The 17,991-nt window shown below is 48.8% G+C and overlaps 1 long non-coding RNA gene across 3 annotated transcripts; it reads right to left on the bottom strand.

Annotated features, from left to right (window-relative positions):
- Positions 1-987: 987 nt before the first annotated feature.
- LOC104866630 lies at positions 988-17,567 on the bottom strand. 3 transcript variants are annotated; one of them, XR_781498.2, is made up of 4 exons: positions 17,165-17,567; positions 6,759-7,126; positions 4,252-4,477; positions 988-1,137 (listed from the first exon to the last, which is right to left on the bottom strand). It is a non-coding gene; the product is annotated as an uncharacterized LOC104866630 (long non-coding RNA). The 3 variants fall into 3 exon arrangements; XR_781499.2 differs by lacking the exon at positions 4,252-4,477; XR_781497.2 differs by lacking the exon at positions 988-1,137 and having other exon boundaries at positions 3,659-4,477.
- Positions 17,568-17,991: the final 424 nt, after the last annotated feature.

Raw genomic sequence — 17,991 nt, 5'->3', positions numbered from 1 at the left:
AAAGAAAGAGCTTATTTAGAGGGTGTGTGTGTGTGTGTGTGTGTGTGTGTGTGTGTGTGTGTGTGTGTGTGTGTATTGGTACCGGGGATTGAACTCAGGCCCTGGTGCTCGCAAGGCAGGCAGCGGAACCTCTGAGCCAAATCCCCAGCCTTATTTAGAAAAATGTAATGAAGTGTTTATCTTGTATTGTTTGCAGCAGTAGGGGTTGAACCCAGGGCCTATGCCCTGAGCTACAGCCCCAGCTCTTTTGTATTTTGAAGTAGAATCTTGCTAAGTCACCAAGTTTCCCAGAAGGCTTGAACTTGTGACCCTCCTGCTTCAACCTCTCAGAGAGCCGGGATTACAGGCATGTGCTACCACACCTGACTGAGGAAGGGTATTTTTAGCCACATGTGAACAGGCACCAGAGTAATAATCCTCCAACGGCTCACTGTTTGGGAAACATGCTGATGTTTTCTGAAAGCTACCAGATGTTCTGGATTCTGTTTTTTGTCTTTGTTTTGAGGCTGCAGGGATTGGACTCAGACTCTTACACATGCTAGACAGGCAGTCTAATTCTAAGCTCCATCCCTACCCCTTTTTTTTTTCATCTGAGACCTTCTTACAGTTTCCTTGGGGTCCTCCTGCCTCTACATCCTTGGATTACAGGAGAACGCTACCATGTCTGGCTTGGGTCCTATACGTCTCAAGACAGATGACCAGTTAGGAGGTTGTGTGTCTATGTTTCTGTTGTTTCTTTGCATGGCAAAGGTAAACGAAACACAAAGCAGCCTTGCAAAGAACAAGTTAACCCGTGAAGTGGCTTAACTTGTCTATAAAGTTGTTTCGAAGGCTAACGGCAAAATTACGTGAAAAGAACTGACCAAGCTACGATGATGAGATCCCTCCTAAATGCCTTCTGGTATACGGCACTGCCTTCAACTCCATGAATTGGTAAATCAAGGGTGCAGACACCTGGGTACGAAGACAAATCATGTTTATTGCCCGATTCTGTTAGAATCCACAGAGCTGGCTCAGAAAGGAGAAAGATGGGATTGTGTGCCCACAGAGTATTCCTGATTTGTTCTCCAGGATGCCGAACTACTTTTGCAGAAATTTCAGGGAGAATTCTGTGGCTTCCTCTTCCATCCCAGGTAACTACAAACAACAAAGCTAAAGTGAATATTCTATCATGTAACCTAAGCAAAACATTGAAAAATATCTGTTAAACTCATACTGGCTGGGCACAGCTGCACACCTAGAACCTCAGCTACCTGGGAGGCTGAGGCAGGAAGATCTTGAATTTCAGTCTAGCAATTTAGCAAGACCAACATAGTTTCTTTCTTCTCTTTTCTTCCTTCCTTCCTTCCTCTTTCTGTCTGTCTGTCTGTCTTTTTTTGGTACCAGGGATTGAACTCGGGCCCTTGCACTTTCGAGGCAGGTGGCGGGACCACTGGGCTAAATTCCTGGCCCAGCAAGACGAACATAGTGAGACCGTACTTCAAAATAAAAGATGGGTTGGGGATGTAGTTCAGTGGTAGAGGATCCTTGGGTTCAAAAAAGAAAAAGAAGAAGAAGAAGGAGGAGGAGGAGAGAAAAAGAAGGAAAAGGAAGTAGAGGAGAGAGATGAGGAGGAAGAAGAGGAGGAGGAGGAGAAGGAGGGATAGTAGGGGGAGGAGGAAGAAGGAACCCAGGCATGTGGTACTTGCCTACATCCCAGCACTCAGGAAGCTGAGGCAGGAGGTACACCGGAAGTTAGAGGTCAGCCTGGGCTACATAGTGAGTTCAAGGCCAGCCTGAACCATGGAGTGAGACCCTGTGTCAAAGAAAAAGAAAGAAATGAAAGGAGGAAGAGAGGAAGGAGGAGGAGGAGAGAAAGAAGGGGAAGAGGAAGCTGGCTCAGGCATAGGAAGACACACTTGCATTCCCAGCACTGGGGAGGCTGAGGCAGGAGGATCAAGAGACCAAGGCCAATCTGAGCTACATAGTAAGACACTCTCTCAAGCAAACAAGTTTATTCTGTGTCACAGTGTGATACGAAGTCGCCAATTAGTCTGGGAGGTTAATGCAGGAGTCCTGCCTAGATAATTTAGGGAGAACCTGTCTCTACATTTAAAATTTGTTTTAAAGGGTTGGAGATGAAGGACAGTGCAAAGGGCCTAGGTTCAATCCCAAGTACCACACACACTCACACACACACATGCACACACACAAGCACACACACGAGTACAGATTTTGATCGGATTTTTGTGTTCAGGTCCTTGCTTGGCCCTTTGCTGGAGAAGTGTCGATGAGATGTGCTTCGTTTCCGTCTGACAGTGGACATAACACACAGCACGATGCAAGCCTCCCGCCCCCCCCGCCGACGCTGGGTATGCTGGAAGCCGCTGGCGTGGTCGTCCACGGCCTAAGAGGTGGCGGCAGGAATCCACCCACCTCGCCATTCCGGTTTCCCGCTCAAACGTCACATGTCATGGAAGTTGGCGGAGTTTGGGTCAATTCTGTGGACCTCCTCCATTTTCTCCTGTGTGCAGGGGGGACTGTCATGGTAGCGTGAGGCGTATGAGGGTCGGTGTGATGAGAAATGCGTATGTTGGTCTCCTTCCGGGATAACCGGCACAGAGGCCCTAAATCCCCCATGATTTTGCGCGTGTGAAAGGTGGAAGCCACAGAGAGTGACAAGGTGAAAGGACTGTCTTTTGATGCTGGTGACAAGTCCCCTCGATCATGAGTTTATGCTAATGAGGTGACTCCTGACTGACTGGTTGGTTGACTGAGGTCCTGGGAATGGAACCCATGGCCTCCAGCACACTAGGCAAGCTCTCAGCCATGGAGTGACACCCCCAGCTCCAATGAAGTGACTTTTTTTTTCCAATACTGAAGATTGACAGCAGGGCCTTCACACTGAGCTACATCCTCTGCTAAAGGGCTCACTTCTTATTTTGAGATAGTGTCTCACTATGTCACTAGATGGCTTATGTGGAGCTCAAACTCACAGCGATCCTCCTGCCTCAGCCTCTCACGGTGCTGGGATTACAAGTGTGCACCACCACAGCCAGCTAAAGAAATGTAGATTATATCAGAATTATATGTGAGGTTGAAACTCTACAGACCAAAGGATCCCTGAAATGAAAGGTTTTCTTAAGCCCTTAGAGATGTTAGGCAGCAAAGGCACCAGGTCCTGGGATGAGTTTCACAACTGCCCGCAGCAGGGCCAGGTGGCAGTTGGAAAATGTCACCAGACCAGAACTTAGACCATTTTTAATAAACTTTGGAGTAGGAAAGCACTTCCTGCAGAGTCACCTGCACTGACTCTAGACAAGAATGGTGGATCAGGCGCAGCAGAGGCAGGAGGGATAGGAGGACCATGACTGAGGACAAGCAGGCTCTGGTGGGGCTCAGAGGAGAACACACACTTAGCATGTGTGAGCTTGTTGGGGTCAACCCCCAGCTCCAAAGTCATACAACAAAAAAAGATGAAGAAGGAGGAGGAAGAGGAAGAAAAAGAGGAAGCTGGGTGTGGTGGCGCAGGCCTGTAATCCCAGCACTCGGGGGGCTGAGGCAGGAGGATCTCTGCGAGTTCGAGACCAGCCTGGGCTACATAGTGAGTTCCAGGGCAGTCTCAACTACAGAGTGAAAGCCTGTCTCAAAAAAAAAAAAAAAAAAGACGAAAAGAAAAAGAGGAAGAAGGAGGGGGAGGAGAAGGAGGAGTTCTTTCTTCTTGCTTCTGGATTGGTTGGTATCAACCATCCAGAGAGTTTATGTGTAAATAGGGCAATAAAAACCCTGGTGTTTGTTCTGTGGAGTTTAAGTCATAAATCCCACTCAAACATAAGCAGTCTTCATGTTGGTTTGGCCAGCAGCTGCTAACTGATTAACTTCCCTTCTACCCCAGCCCTCCTCATCGTGGTCTTCGTGATTAAATTTAGAACATCCTGGAAATTCTGTCTTATCAGCTGTATTTATCACATGAACTATTATTATTATTATTATGTGTGTGCGCGCACCTACAGATCAAACCCAGGGCCTCACACCCCTCGCGACTGCTCTACCACTGAGCTGTACCTCGACCCAGGAATCCATTTTTATCGAGCCCTTAGCCAGACACCTAAGATATCGCATACAGGTGTACATAGGAGATTTGGGGGGAGTCTTTGGTGGTTAAAGAAAGGTTTGAGAATAACAGTATCTCATCGAAGTATTGATCTTGGAGAAATAAAACCAAGTCAAGCAGAACTAAACTTTCCAGCCAACACACGGAGTCTACTTTACCAGGACAGCAGAGATCCGTCTGTCCTGACTCGTTGCTTCGTTCACAGTGACATCTTGATCATGGGGACGAATCTCACGTTTCTTGGCACCCTTCGCTCCTAACCTGGTGTCTTAGTGGGGGCGCAGCACAGGGAAGGAGCCGGATGTAGAGATTTGCTGCCGGGGACGTGGACTAGGTGCTTGCTGAAGCAAGCGAAGGAGAGGCACGGCCAAAGTGGACTGCAGACTGTCAGGTAGAAAGAAAGACAGGCTTGCCAAGCATGGTGTCAACTTTCACCAGAGGAGACGCGACAGCAGAGAGGGGGCTGTCCAGGAGTCCCCGCGCGGTGTAAACTGCGAAGTACAACAGGAAGGGGAGCTGCACCTTCCAGCAAGTCGCCCAGGTTCGTGCCCTCACTGTTACTGTTCCTACGGGTGCCCCGCAGCTCCAGGACAGTCCGATGCCCGAAGGCAACGGCAGATCTGCTCTGGAAGCACGTTCGTTTGCACACCTCCCAGAGCTGCTCCTCCAGTACCAAAAAACAGGCCCCTGCGGACCCGAGCTGTGGGCTCCAAGACAGAGACACACTGTGAAACCAGGGATGGGAAGGGATCCGGGGCCCAGGGCTCACTCAGCAGAGGGAGCCTTTTCTGCAGCATGGACAGCATCAGGCTGAAGTCACGGGATCCCTCGAACTGCCCTCCCGGTGCTCCTGGGGGTCTACACTCGCTGCCTGTGGCCATGTGGTCAGAGGGTCATGACCGCGTCCGACGCTTGGTGGAAATGCGTTTGCTGTCCTCTCTGCTTGGCTCCAGGGACGGCTCCCCGGGGGTGGGTGGAGCCTCCCCCTCCAGACTCTGGCTGGTGTCACCCAGGGAGTGATGCCTGCCTCTGCGCAGCACTTCACCTCCAGTGGTGTCAACCCTCTAGGAGACAGAAGTACGAGGACGGGGCCAGCTGCAGCACATCGCTGTCCTCTGCTGCGCTCCAGTTCTCCTTCCTCACCCAGACCAAGCGTGTGGACCTAGATTCCCTCCCGCAGAGCGGCGACCTTCCCCGTGTAGTCAGCACCCTGCACAGGAAACCGGGAGGTGGCCTTCGTCCCTCAGAGCCTTGGCTCTGTCCGGGGCCAGCGCTCAGTGTCTCCCACGCCGTTCTCTGCCCTTCCTCTGGCCCCTCCAAGTTCCCACCCCACTGCCTTCGAGAAGAGGGACCCTTGGCTTCTCTCCACCCTCCTGGAATCTTTGGCTACACCTCAGACGGACAGAGGAGAGATTAGCAGAGAGAAACCGCTGTAACTGCTCTCTGATACAGGGAACCCACAAGGATATGAGGCTCAGAGAAGGTCAGATGACCGAGGCTTACAGAGCATCCCGAGGGCAGGAAGAGCAGCTAGGATTTGGGAGGAGGCGGAGGTAGACAGAATTTGCCTGGTTATGTAGATGAAAGGCTTTGAGATGCCGGAAGTTGTCTGAAGCCTCTCTTCCGGGTACCTTTTTACTGGTGAACATTTTCCTTCTGTAGATATCATTTTCCTTTACAAAAGCATAGCTTTTCAGAGTGACTCGTTTGTCGACCACTTCTGCCAGGTATTCATTGATATGGCAGAGAAATAACCTTTCTCTGGTTATTTTTGGGGTGGGGTGTCCCGAGCCCCAGGAAGCCACCCCACCAGCTGAAAACTCCAGGGGGTGCTCAGTTCTCAGTCAGGGCCCTGTGTGGTCCCTCTCCCTGGTCCTCACCACAAGGAGTAAGCTTGCGAGCTCTTCAGTGCCACCCAGCAAAACACAGGCCGTGTCCCTCCTTCCCCATCTCCCTAAGGAGTTCTTACACTCGTGGTACCTCCAGGGCTGCCATGATTCTACCGGGCCCACATCAGTGAGGGAAAACACACAAGCTTGGCAGGATCCCAGGGAGGATCCGGAACTCGGGGTCCCCTCCTGACATAGGAGGAGTCAGGGGCTTTTACTCTGGGGCTTTTGTGAGGGTTTCCTAGGTCCTCAGCCCAAGGTTATCCTTGCTGCAAGGACCTCTTGTTGGGTCTGAGACACAGCACCGCCCCCAAGGAAAAAATAGAAGAGAAAAAGAGTGGGCTGGGGATGTCACTCAGTGCTCCCTGGGTTCAATACCAATATTAAAAAAAAAGAAGTAGCGGGTGTCATGCAGCTGCATCTGACGTATTAAAGAACTCGCAGCTGATGGCCAGTTTGTCTTTATCTGAGCAACTGTTGGTGCTTGCTTCAGCAGCACATATACTAAAACTGGAGCAACTGTTCTGTAGATTTGAAATCAGACTTTATCTATATTTAAATCAGCTGCTCTGAATGGCGTCAGCTTTTTGGTGATACTTTGTAGAGAACACTGACTTAAACCTGTGACTGCACTATAAATCAAGGCATTCCAGTCACTCTTAAAAAAAAAAAAAAGTTCTTTTTTCACTGCAGTGTTTTTGCTGAGCTGGGCATGGAGCTCTGGGATTTGAACTCAACCCCCTCCCTGCAAAAAAGCTTTTGCAAGTCATCCTTACCTTTGAGTTTCCAAAGGAAAACAGATTGCTGATTTTGCTGAGGTGGCTTCCTTTTGGAATTTCTGGCTCTCTTCAGTTCCAAACACCAAGAGTAGTGAGCCCAGGCAAGCACGGTACAGAGTCCTACAGTTCAAGGGGTGAGGAGGGACCCTCCCTTAGGCCTCGGTCCGCAGCCACCGCCACGGTGGCCCTGCCTTGCAGCTGTGCCTGCCTCAGCTTGCTCTCCCTCTGACGGTTTCAATCAGGGTGCTGAGTTTCTCAGTCCAGTTCGAAAGGGAGGTGATGAATACACTGCAATCCATGAGCTGTCAACACGGATGCATACATAGCAAGCCAGACAGGCGCTGACTGGAAGATTTCCCCACATACTGTAAAAAAGAAAGAAAGGAGAGGGAAATATCCAAATGATCTGATCGGAAAAGAGAAGCTGGGGCACTCGTCTCAGGTGGAGCTCTTGGGACCCGGCTGGGGTGGGCACAGCTGCCCTTGGGCAGCAGCCCTCAGAGCCCAGGAGGTGCCAGGAAGCAGCACCTGTGGGGGGCACAAAGTGAAGGAGGGGAGAGCGTGCAGTGTTCGGGCATTGATCAGAGGGGCTGGCCAGGAGAGAAGCAGGAAGTCCGGGTCCAGAGTGAGGTCAGAAACAAGGATCAGACCAAAGAAGGGAGTTCAGAATTCGGATTCTCAGTTGGGATAAAATACACGGTCTAGCCGGGTGTGGTGGCACACGCCTGTAATCCCAGCACCCGGGAGGCTGAGGCAGGAGGATGGCTGTGAGTTCGAGACCAGACATAGTGAGTTCCAGGTCAGTCTCAACTACATAGTGAGACCCTGTCTCAAAAAAACAAAAACAAAACAAAACAAAACAAAAAAAAACCACGGTCTCGAGCAGACGTCGAGGAAGAGGCACGGAGTGGGGCTGGCAGAAGTATGGTCCACAGGGAAATCGAAGCCGAACTCAGAGAGTGTCTGTTCCACAGAGCTGGCTCCCTCTGGGAAGGGCACTCCGGAGGTTTTAGGTTCTCACCGCTGTGGGACAGCAGCCCGCTCAGCCCGGTGAGGGGAAATCTGTGTCAAGTCCTCACATGGCTGGCTCCCCAGTGCCACTGTCCCTCCGCCCGCGGGCTCACAGTGCACCCTTCCAGGTGGCTGAGGAAAGAGCTGTGCAGGAGGCACAGACCTGAAAACACCCTCAGCCGTGATGGCCTTCCGGCAGGCATTCCTGCAGGGCAAAATGCTGCCTCGCTGTGTTATACCGAAAGATCCAGCCACCCACCCTTCCACATCTCTTCTCTGTAATTTGTTACAAATACTCAACCATTAATTCCTACCACCTGGCTCAAGGTTTGGCCTGATAGGTAGGTAAAAAGAAAGAATGAGGAGCCAGGCATGGTGGTGCATGCCTGTAATCCCAGCACTCGGGAGGCTGAGGCAGGAGGATCGCTGTGAGTTCGAGACCAGCCTGGGCCACATAGTGAGTTCCAGGTCAGTCTCAGCTATGTAGTGAGACCCTGTCTCAAAACACCCCCCACCCCACCCCACCCCCGCCAAACAAAAAAAGAAAAGAAAGAAAGAATGGGGAAGAGGGAGGGGGAAGCAGAGAGAGAGAGAGAGAGAGAGAGAGAAGGCCAGAAGGCAGACAGGCTGGCTATAGGGAACGAAAACAGAAAAGCAAGAAGAGAGAGGCAAGGCAGGGAAGGAGGAAGGCAGGGTGAAGACAGTGGCATAAACCCTTGCTTCGGGTCAGGCCATTCCTTCCGGGAAAGTGGGCCCGCGATGACCTGCATCACTCGCAGTTTCCCTACGGGAGGTCTCGCTGACCCCCGACTCCCTCAGTTCTACCCCAGGGGTGGCAGAGGCACCCGAGGAGCTCTGGTCTCCCTGGTCACAGCGGCTCCTTCCGGCTGCAGCTAAGGTCTGGGGGCTGCTGCCAGGGCGGTGGCCAGGCAAACCCCGCGGGTTGTCAGACGGTGGCAGGGGGTTCTGTACATGAGATACCAGCACAGTGCCAACAAGGTGTCCTCCTGGTGCGCACTGCGCGGGGCCCGACTGCCCTTCATGTTCTCTGTGCGCTGGTTTAGAGGAAAGGAATGGCTGGCTCAGTAACCAACTATCAGGTACCAGAGGCTGTGCTAATTTTCTCCGGGAAAGAAATGAGATCTAACACAGCTGCTGCACTTAAGAGTTACCATCTGAGGAAACTCAGGGGAATCCACTATTGGAAGTCTGGATCCATCTGACTTCTGCACTTGGTACACTGAAAGTGTAATAAGTATCATTTTGTGAATGAAAAGATGAAAATAAAGTGTTTGTAGATGGGGAGGAAAGAAAAAAAAGAAAAAAGAAAAAAGAAAAGAAAAAAAAAGAAAAAAAAAGTATCATTTTGTTTTGTTTTGTTTTTTGAGACAGGGTCTCACTTTGTAGTGAGACTGACCTGGAACGCACTATGTAGCCCAGGCTGGTTTTGAACTCACAGAGAGCCTCCTGCCTCAGCCTCCCAAGTGCTAGGATTACAGGTGTGCGCCACCATGTGCTGCAATAAGTATCATTTATAGAAGAGTCTACTGACTGTTTTATAGGGTCTGTTCTTCTCTTCTATAACCATAGAGCCCTTGTTTGCAACTAGTTACAGGGACGCAGTCCTGACAGTGAAGTGCCCATGTGACTTCATCGGGCTCTGGGTGTGCCTGCGTGCGCGCACGCGTGTGTGTGTGCGTGTAGGGAATGCAGGGTGCTCCGCTCTTTTTGATCCCTGCTGTACCTGGAGTGAGGATGTGATAGCTGCATTCTTGCAGCCCAAAAGCCACAGGGAGCAGCCAAGATCACTTTGGGAGCTGCTTCAGATGATGAAAAGTTCAAAGGTTGGGAAGATGGAAAGAAATCACAAAGGTTGACTGAGAGGAAACATTCTGTATGGTTGGCATTGAGCAAAGAAACTTGTTTCCTCGACAGCAAGAGAAGTAAGTGAGGGCCAGAGATTTAGCTCAGTGGTTCTGCCACCTGCCTCGCAAGCATGAGAACCCAAGTTCGATCCCTGGTTTAAAAAAAAAAATGGGAGAGAGAGAAGAAAATTAGTCAAGAATAGATGCTCAGCCCTCCATAATGGCCATGCCTATATCCCTAGCGCTCTGGGAGGCTGAGGCAGGAGGAGGATCCCAAGTTAGAGTCCAGTCTGGACAGCATAGGGACTTAGGCAAGGCCCTGTCTTAAAATAAAATAAAAAAAAATTTAAAAGAGATGAAAATGTAGGCCAGTGGGAAAGACCTGGGTTCAAACCCTAGTACTGCAAGATACATTTTTTTAAAAAAAGTTTTTTTGAGTATTCAACAATATTGCATAACAGCTGTGGATGTGGCTCAGTGGTGCAGCACCTGCAGCCAGCAAGAGGCCGAGTTTGCAAAGCCTACTTTACACAACACTGATAAATTGAGTACAACCAGGAAGGTCTATTGGACTTGGCAACGCGAGATGTATTAGTGAGTTGTCTGTTGTTTCCCTGTGGTTAAATTCAAGGTTATGAATTTTGAGCAAGAATGGCACAGAATGTCAGATAAGGAGAGAAGTGACATAGATTCGCTTCAGTTGTACTTAGGCTGTTAACTCCACCCAATTTCTCCACTGTAAATAGCATAGGCAGCACCTGGGATTTTAACCTACCCCCCCAACTCAGTAAGAATCTCGTGCGGATACACTGTGAGTCTAAAATAATAATCCTGTCCTCATGTGTTTGGCATTTATTTAGCATTTCTTGTCTGCAAACCGTTGTTGCCATGATGTTTGCTGTAAGGTGCTCCTAACATTTCCGTTGTCGCTTAGTTGGAACTGGAGTGTACCATGCAGGGGTTTTCTGCTCACTATTAAGTCAGAGTGTTCAGGCTGCTGGCTGGGGTGTCTGTGATCATGATTCGTGGTCACCTTTATCCCACGAGAAGCCAGGAGGCCGATGGAAAGGGGTCAGACTTCTGACCCTCAAGCAAAGAATCAACCTTCCGTTTTGGGAGGTTTTCTTCTAACTTTCAATGTTGAGAACTTAAGGACAATGCCCATAACAAGACTTGGGCGACTTCTCTGCATTAAGTCGGATGAAAAAGAGCGAGGGGAGAGTAGAAATGAAATGACAATTTTGCATTCAGTTTCAGCTGCCTGTTAGAAGGAGAAAAAGGACACAGTTCTCAGACTCGGCACAAGTGAGATGACCTTTATGAATTCTGATCGCTTTACATAATCAAAGGAAGGCTTTTCACGGCTCTTGGCAGGAGGCTGTGGAGGTGCCTTTGACTCAAGGACAAAACTTTGATTTGAAAGGGGCTATGGTTTCTATTTTTCCTTCCTAGGAGCGGACACCTGGCAACCTTTCCTTTCTTACAGGAAACCACACTCTTGAAGTAGAGTTAAGGGCAGGATCTTTCATGAGGTGAATTCCAGGAGTTTTGGGGTTGGGAACCCACAGTTCCTCACAATGCTTCCCCACAGCCAAGGGAGGAGTAGAGGGTCATTATTCTTTGCAGCAAAAGACTAAGGGACACTATGAATGAAAGGGACCAAGCCAGCTCCTGCAGACAGGTGCCTGATGGCCGGGTGCCAGCTAGGCTAGCTCTCTCTGCAACAGCGTTGTTGGCAGCTACTTAGAAAACCTGACTCTAGAATTCTCTCCAAGGCTGTCACTTCTCAGGGTTTGCTCTCTAATTCACCTGACTTCTGCCCTCCTTCAAAACTGGCCAGGAGACGCACCGCTTGCCTGATTTCAGTCAATGCCTTGGTCAGAATGACCCTCTGTGAATGGTGCATCAACAAACCACAGGAGAGTGAAGATGGCTTGATTGTACATTTCTCTCATACTATCTCTCTCCAGTCTCCTGACTATGAATATTTCCCAGCACAAAGGAGACCAGAGCGCAGGGCGTGGTAGCACACACCTGTAATCCCAGCACTCAGGAGGCTGAGGCAGGAGGATCGCTGTGAGTTCCAGACCAGCCTGGGCTACACAGTGAGTTCCAGAACAGTTTGAACTGCACAGTGAGACCCTGTCTCAAAAAACCAAAAAAATAAAAAAATAAAATAAAATAAATAAAGCAGTCAGAAGCTGGGTGTGGTGGTGCACACTTATAATTCCAGCACTTTGGGGGCTGAGGCAGGAGGCCCTCAGGTTCTAACCAAGCAAATTGGAGACTTAGCAAAATCCTGTCTCAAGAACAAAACACTTAGAAAAAAGGCTTAGGATGTAGCTCAGTGCAAACACCTTGGTTCTATGTGCAGTACTACAATACAAACGAAAAGCAAATCAGATCATGTCACTTAAAACATTTAAACAGTTTCCCATTAGTACAAAAAAAATTAAAAATCCATAGCTCCTTGAACACATAGGACGTGGAGTCTGCACTCGGATTTTCTTTTACCCAATCAGCCAAACTGATTTCATTCTTTTCTTTTTTTTCCTAGAAACTACCCTATTTCCTTCTACTTCACAGTAGTTTTCATTTTGTGGTATTGGGAATTGAACTCTGAGCTACAACATCAGCCCTTTTTATAATTTTTACTTTGAGACAAAAGCTTGTTAAATCATTAGCTTATCCAGGCTTGGTTTGAAATTTTTTGTTTTTTTTTTTTGTTTTTTGAGACAGGATTTTGTTCTGTGCTGCGGGCTGCCCTGAACTCAACTATGAAGCCTCAGCCCCCCAAGTGCTGGGATTACAGTTGTGCGTCATCATACCTCACATGGCTTAAACTTGTGCTCCTCCTGCCTTGGCCTCCCGGAATGCTGGGATTTCTAAGCAGGTGCCATCGTGTCTCGCTGTTGGTGATATTTTGACCCTTGCTTGTAAATCATTCACCGTTTGAGACCCCATCCCCTCTGCATACCAATGCTGCCTTCCGTTGCTAGGAGGACCTCGGTTCAAAGGTCACCACCCCACGAGAAACCGTCCCTGAGCACCTGTGCGCAGAGCCTGCAGCCCGGTGTGCAGGGCCCAGTCTGTCAGTCCATCCGGCCTCCCAGCAGTCCCGCCCAAGGCCCAGCCTTGTGAGCAGAGGACCCTGGACACGTGGCCAGAGGAGGCCAGCTCTGCCCAATCGGCCATCACAGTTGCATTCTTTCTGGGGTTTTCTGGGCTCCTCCACGGTGTGTGAAATTTTCCCTTCACCCCACACGGAACTGGCCATACTCTGAGTTTCTGGGCCAGAGTCCATTGGCAAGCATGGCTCCGTCTGCCACCAGGCCAGGCCTCGTTGGGGCGAGGAGGGGGCTGTTCCTTCCCTCTTCCCTCCCCAGTCCTCTCAGCCATCCAGTTGGCTCAGGAGTTGGGATACATTTGAAGGGTACGAGGGGAATGGCTAAAGTTCTAGACAACTTGTTTTCTCCCACGTTCTAAGGCAGAAATCATTCTTAAAAACTGGGCCTTTCACCAAAGGTACTGTTGAGGGAACTCCCCAGGGCCAACCCCATTCCCTTTGCCCCATTTTCTTCCTTGGGCCTTTCAACTCTTTCCTTGCGTAATATTTATTATTCCATGTTTGCAACACACAGTGATTGCATTTATTGTGGGCAGTTGGTTCCCGTTCATAACACATCTTAACTCTTTTCGCAGATGGCCCCATCTTTCAGTCCTCTTCCCATTCGCAAAAGATTTATTTCCCCGTTTTCTTTCATCTGTTATCTTATTTAGCCCTTTAATTTGTTTACACTTTAGGCTTCTCGTATAAGAGAAACCATTTACTGCTTAAGTTGTGTCCTGATTTATTTCACTTAACACTGTGATCTCAAAATGCGCTCATTTTCCTACAGATGACCCAAGCTTGTCTCTCTCTACGGCAGAGTATAAAGGCCACAGTTCCTTCGTTTACTTATCTGCTCATGGACATAAAGGCTGCTCTTTCAACTCCTTATGCGAATCCCACCCATACCTTTCAGGAGACCCCCTCCTACTAGGGAATCTCATTCCCATGCAGGACCTCACCCGTCTGCATCTTCTTTGCCCTGGCCAATCACATAGGTGCCAAGTCTAAATCACACCGGCTAAGGGGCGGGCGGTCCCTGGGGTAGGGTCAGTGGGGCTGGAGTTTGAATGTGGTTTGTCCCCTCCAGAACTTACTTGAATTTGACTGCCAGGGTGGTGCGGTGCTGGAAGGTGGGGCTGTTACGAGGTGATAAATAGTGAAAGGGGATTAGTGTCTTTCTGGAGAGACTGGACTAATTACTGAGAGAGTGTTGTGGAGCAAGGCTGCTCTGCTGTGTTTTCCTCTTCTATAAGGGCCCATTTTTTCTTTCAACTTCGGTGGCACAAGGCCCTCAACAGATGCAGTCACCCGATATTGGGCTTCCCAGTCTTCTGAATGGGGAGCTCAAATAAACTTCTCTTCTTTATAAATTACAGAGGCCCGGATGTTCTGTCACAGCAGCAGAAAATGGACTGAGCCAGTAGTGCAGGAGAGTCTGAAAGCGGAAATGCTCTGGAGTTGTTTGTGCTTGGATTAGTGCGATCATAGGTCTCTAGGATGCTGGATTTCCTTCAAGAATCCCACCCTGAGAAGTTCATACATGTCTGGCTCCTTAAGGCTTTGACACAATAGAACAACTAAGTCTGCAAAACTCACCTGGCTTCTTTCAGGGGGAGAGACACAAGTCCCCACGGGGTGACATCACTTTTGGGGGAACAATGCATGCTACATTCTTTTTCTTTTAATTGAATTTATTGGTACATTCTAGGTAGACAGTACAGTTACATTCATTACTGGGATAAAGAAACAATTTCCCTACCTGGCCCTCTTCCTGTGTGCCTGGGTTTCTAGGCGGTATCACACCACCTTACAGGAAAGAACACCACCAGTGAACCAAAGGGACCACTTTACCTCTAATAATTGCTGCCTAACAGGACAATCCTGATAGACAGAAGAGTCCAACTTGTCTTCCCCTTGTGCCCGTGGGTTCCACAGAGAGAATGATTTGCTCTTTTCCCTCTGGTAAGGGCTTGATGTGTCCTCTGAAACCAACGCAACCCCTGCTGCCCTTCACGATGTGACATAAATGGGAGAGAGACTTGACAGTAAGCAGCGTAGAGATCCAGTCCTGGGGCCCTAGGGATGGACTCAGTGGTGTCATCAACATGCGACACCGCAGCATCTCGATGCCTTCGCGGGCCACCAGCTGAGGAATTCTGGTTATAAATCTGACTGGTCATAAATCCCATTACCCAGCTTTGAGACGAGCACTCGTGTATCTTTCTATTGTTGTCTCTGGAACCTTACCAAAATCTCATTCGGCTTTTATGGGCAGGTGGGCTTTTAAATTTTGTTTTGTTTTTAAAATCAACCCTGCTATGGGATTTAAAGGAAAGATGTGACCACATCCTCATTTCACGTCTAGCTGGGCAGCAAAACAGCAGCTTTTTCTATGGCCTCCTGTTAACGAGGCTCACAGATCCCTCTAAGCCTGCTGCCTCACTCTCCCTGAATCTTCCAGAGGGCTGGAATCGGAGCTTTTCATTCTACATTCTGCAAAGCTGCTGGCCCACCAGGCTTGCACCAGGAAGCGGGCAGCAGCTGTACTTGACGGGAGTTCAGTTGCGTCCACCTCTTGCTTTGCCCTCAGCCAAGAGGTTCGGGGATGCTGGCATCCAGGCAAAGGATGACCCAGCCGTACTAATTCTCCGCCTTTCTGTCCTAAATCTTTGCTCTTCTCCATCTGGGGGAAGGTTTTAATCTTCTCTCCCGCGGAGGGAAACTTGGTTGGCAGCTGGATACTCTTGCAAACTCCCCTGTTAATGCCAGCACCATCTTCATTCAACGGAAAGCCCAGGAATTCCATTCTTTTGTCTCTCCACAGCCTCATGTACCTTCCACGTCAGGTGGTAAAGAAGGAAAGGCAGCAGCGGACAGAGGAGTCACAGGGATGTCGAAATGACATCTTGCGGTTACGTAAGGAAGGAGAGGTTCCGACACCAGGACTTCCCACTGCCGCTCAAGAAGACAACAGGCACGGGGCAGCTGAGCGTGTGACGTGGATCAGACAAGGGGCCTGAGGACCTCAGAAGCTGTTCAGGGAGGCAGAAGGTCCCATCGGAAACTGCTGATGGGGAAAAGGGATCCTTTGACGCACCCATGCCACACAATAGAGAAGACTTAAGGAGCTGCCAAATAGAATTCATCCCACAGCAGCCTTTAACACCCGCCTCAGCACCGTGAGAGGGTGCAAGTGCTGTGTCCTCAGGCTGGCAGTAGAGGAACTGAACGCACACACAAGTTGCCTAGAAAGGGTATTTATTATGGAGTTTTCCTAGGCTACCTAGCAGCCAGAGTGCCAGAGCTGTGACATTGTCATGGAGACCAAAATCAGCTTTAGAGGTACTGGACACTGGCCTGATTTCTGGACAGACATCAAGTAAACAAAGGCTCAGAGCACAGAATTTGAAACTCCCAAACTCTTGTGCTAATAAGTACAGTTAATTAGATCTCTAATTAGCATGATCAAAATAAATTATGTGCATTGACCCCCCCAAAAAAAAAAGTGAAACCAAGAGAAGGGCAGGGCACAGGGAGGGATGAGAGGGAAATGATTAGAATATGTGGTATGTGTGTACAGATCTGCCAAAATGAAACCCATTGTTCTATATAACCAATGTGCAATAAAAAAGAAGAGTGGAAAAAAGAAAGCCACCCTCCCCCAAGACCAGTAGCTACATGGAGATAATGAAGTAAATAATGCATGCAAAATAAGACAAGAGGAAAACATTGCTAGCCACTATGTGAATTTTTGGAGAGAATCTAGTTGAAATAGTGTTTAAAGGTAGGTAAAATGCTCCATCCTCCAAAGACTACATTGTCTTTGGACCAAAGGCACCAGCACCACTGGGTAGTGGAAGGAATGCAGATTCTCAGGCCTGACCCAGACCTACTGACTCAGAACCAGCATCGCAACAAGCTCTTCAGGCACTAAAACGTGAGAACTAAAATCTATGCATCTAAAATTTATTTTCACAATTTTAAAATTTGTGCAGTTTGGCTCTACAGATAAATGGGTTTCATTTTGGCAGATTTGTATGTGCACGTCACTTAACTTTTGCCTCATCCTCTCCCAGAGTTCACATTTTGGAGGGTTTCGATATGTATTATATTTTAATTATTATTTTAGAGTGTACTTCTACTGTAAAAAAGCTCACTCTAATTAAAAACGACTACTAAAGGCATATATTTGTGATAGCAGTCTTTGGAACACTTGTGTTAAAATAATAGTTATTTTATGCAAGATACAGGTTGGTATTGCAAGTATAAAATTTTCTGCTTGAATGTTAAGCTTAGATTTTTCAGAGAAACATTTCCTTGTAGTTTGTAATCATTTACGGATTGAGAAAATTAGCAAAGACAAGTTACTTTTGATTTTAAACATAAGGAAAATTAAAACACAACTTTTTACTTACTTGAGAGTAAAATCAAGGATGGTGAGGGCCTGGGAAAGCTGATGAGAGCAGGCCAGGGTTGCAAACTGGACAGGAAGCTCAGGTGGGGTAGAAAAGGATTCTGATGTTGTCAAAGTAGCCTTGCTCCATGTGAGATCCAGCTCCACTCAGACAGAACAAAAGCTTCCGGGGCAGTGGTTGCCACTCTTACTTTATATGCATTGTAAGAGGGGGACTGAGCTTTAGGTCATGGTGTCACCACGGATTGGAGAAGTAGAACTGAATCCCTCGATCTGACTCATACACAGTTTGTGGACACTGGGTGGGAGATCTGGCCCACAGACTCAGCCACAGATGCCGGGGCGTGGACACCGGGAGTGGACACTGGGTCATGGATGTCCATGGAGCCTGGGTCAGCGCACCCTTCTCGTGTTGGGGCGGCATCTCACTTTATGCAGCAGTCCTGGGTGTACACAGAACAGCAGAGGGTGTAACATGGGTAAAGGGCAAATCCTTGACCTCTTCTGGTAGCAAGAACATCCACAGTGAACTCTGTGGCACGGTGGCAGCCCTGTGTAAACTTCGGTGGAGGCCGAGTGTGGTGATGCCTGCTTGTAATCCCAGAACTGGGGGTGTTGAGGCAGCAGGATCGCCATGAGTTCAAGGCCAGCCTGAACTACATAGCCACATCCTGTCTCAAACAAACAAACAAAACCCCCCAAACAAAAACACAGACAAACAAACCTTAGGGAGAAATCAGTATTTAGCTGGAACCTAGGTCAAGAATTGCTTTTCCTGACAAGTGAGCTAGATTTTGAACCCAATTCCATCATCGCAGTGGGGCAGAA

The sequence above is a fragment of the Fukomys damarensis genome, unplaced genomic scaffold (assembly GCF_012274545.1).
Source record: "Fukomys damarensis isolate Sample0158 unplaced genomic scaffold, DMR_v1.0_HiC HiC_scaffold_6, whole genome shotgun sequence".
NCBI classification, from domain to species: domain Eukaryota; kingdom Metazoa; phylum Chordata; class Mammalia; order Rodentia; family Bathyergidae; genus Fukomys; species Fukomys damarensis.
The sequence above is the reverse complement of the archived record's forward strand: the minus strand, read 5'-3'. Positions and strand labels throughout refer to the sequence as shown.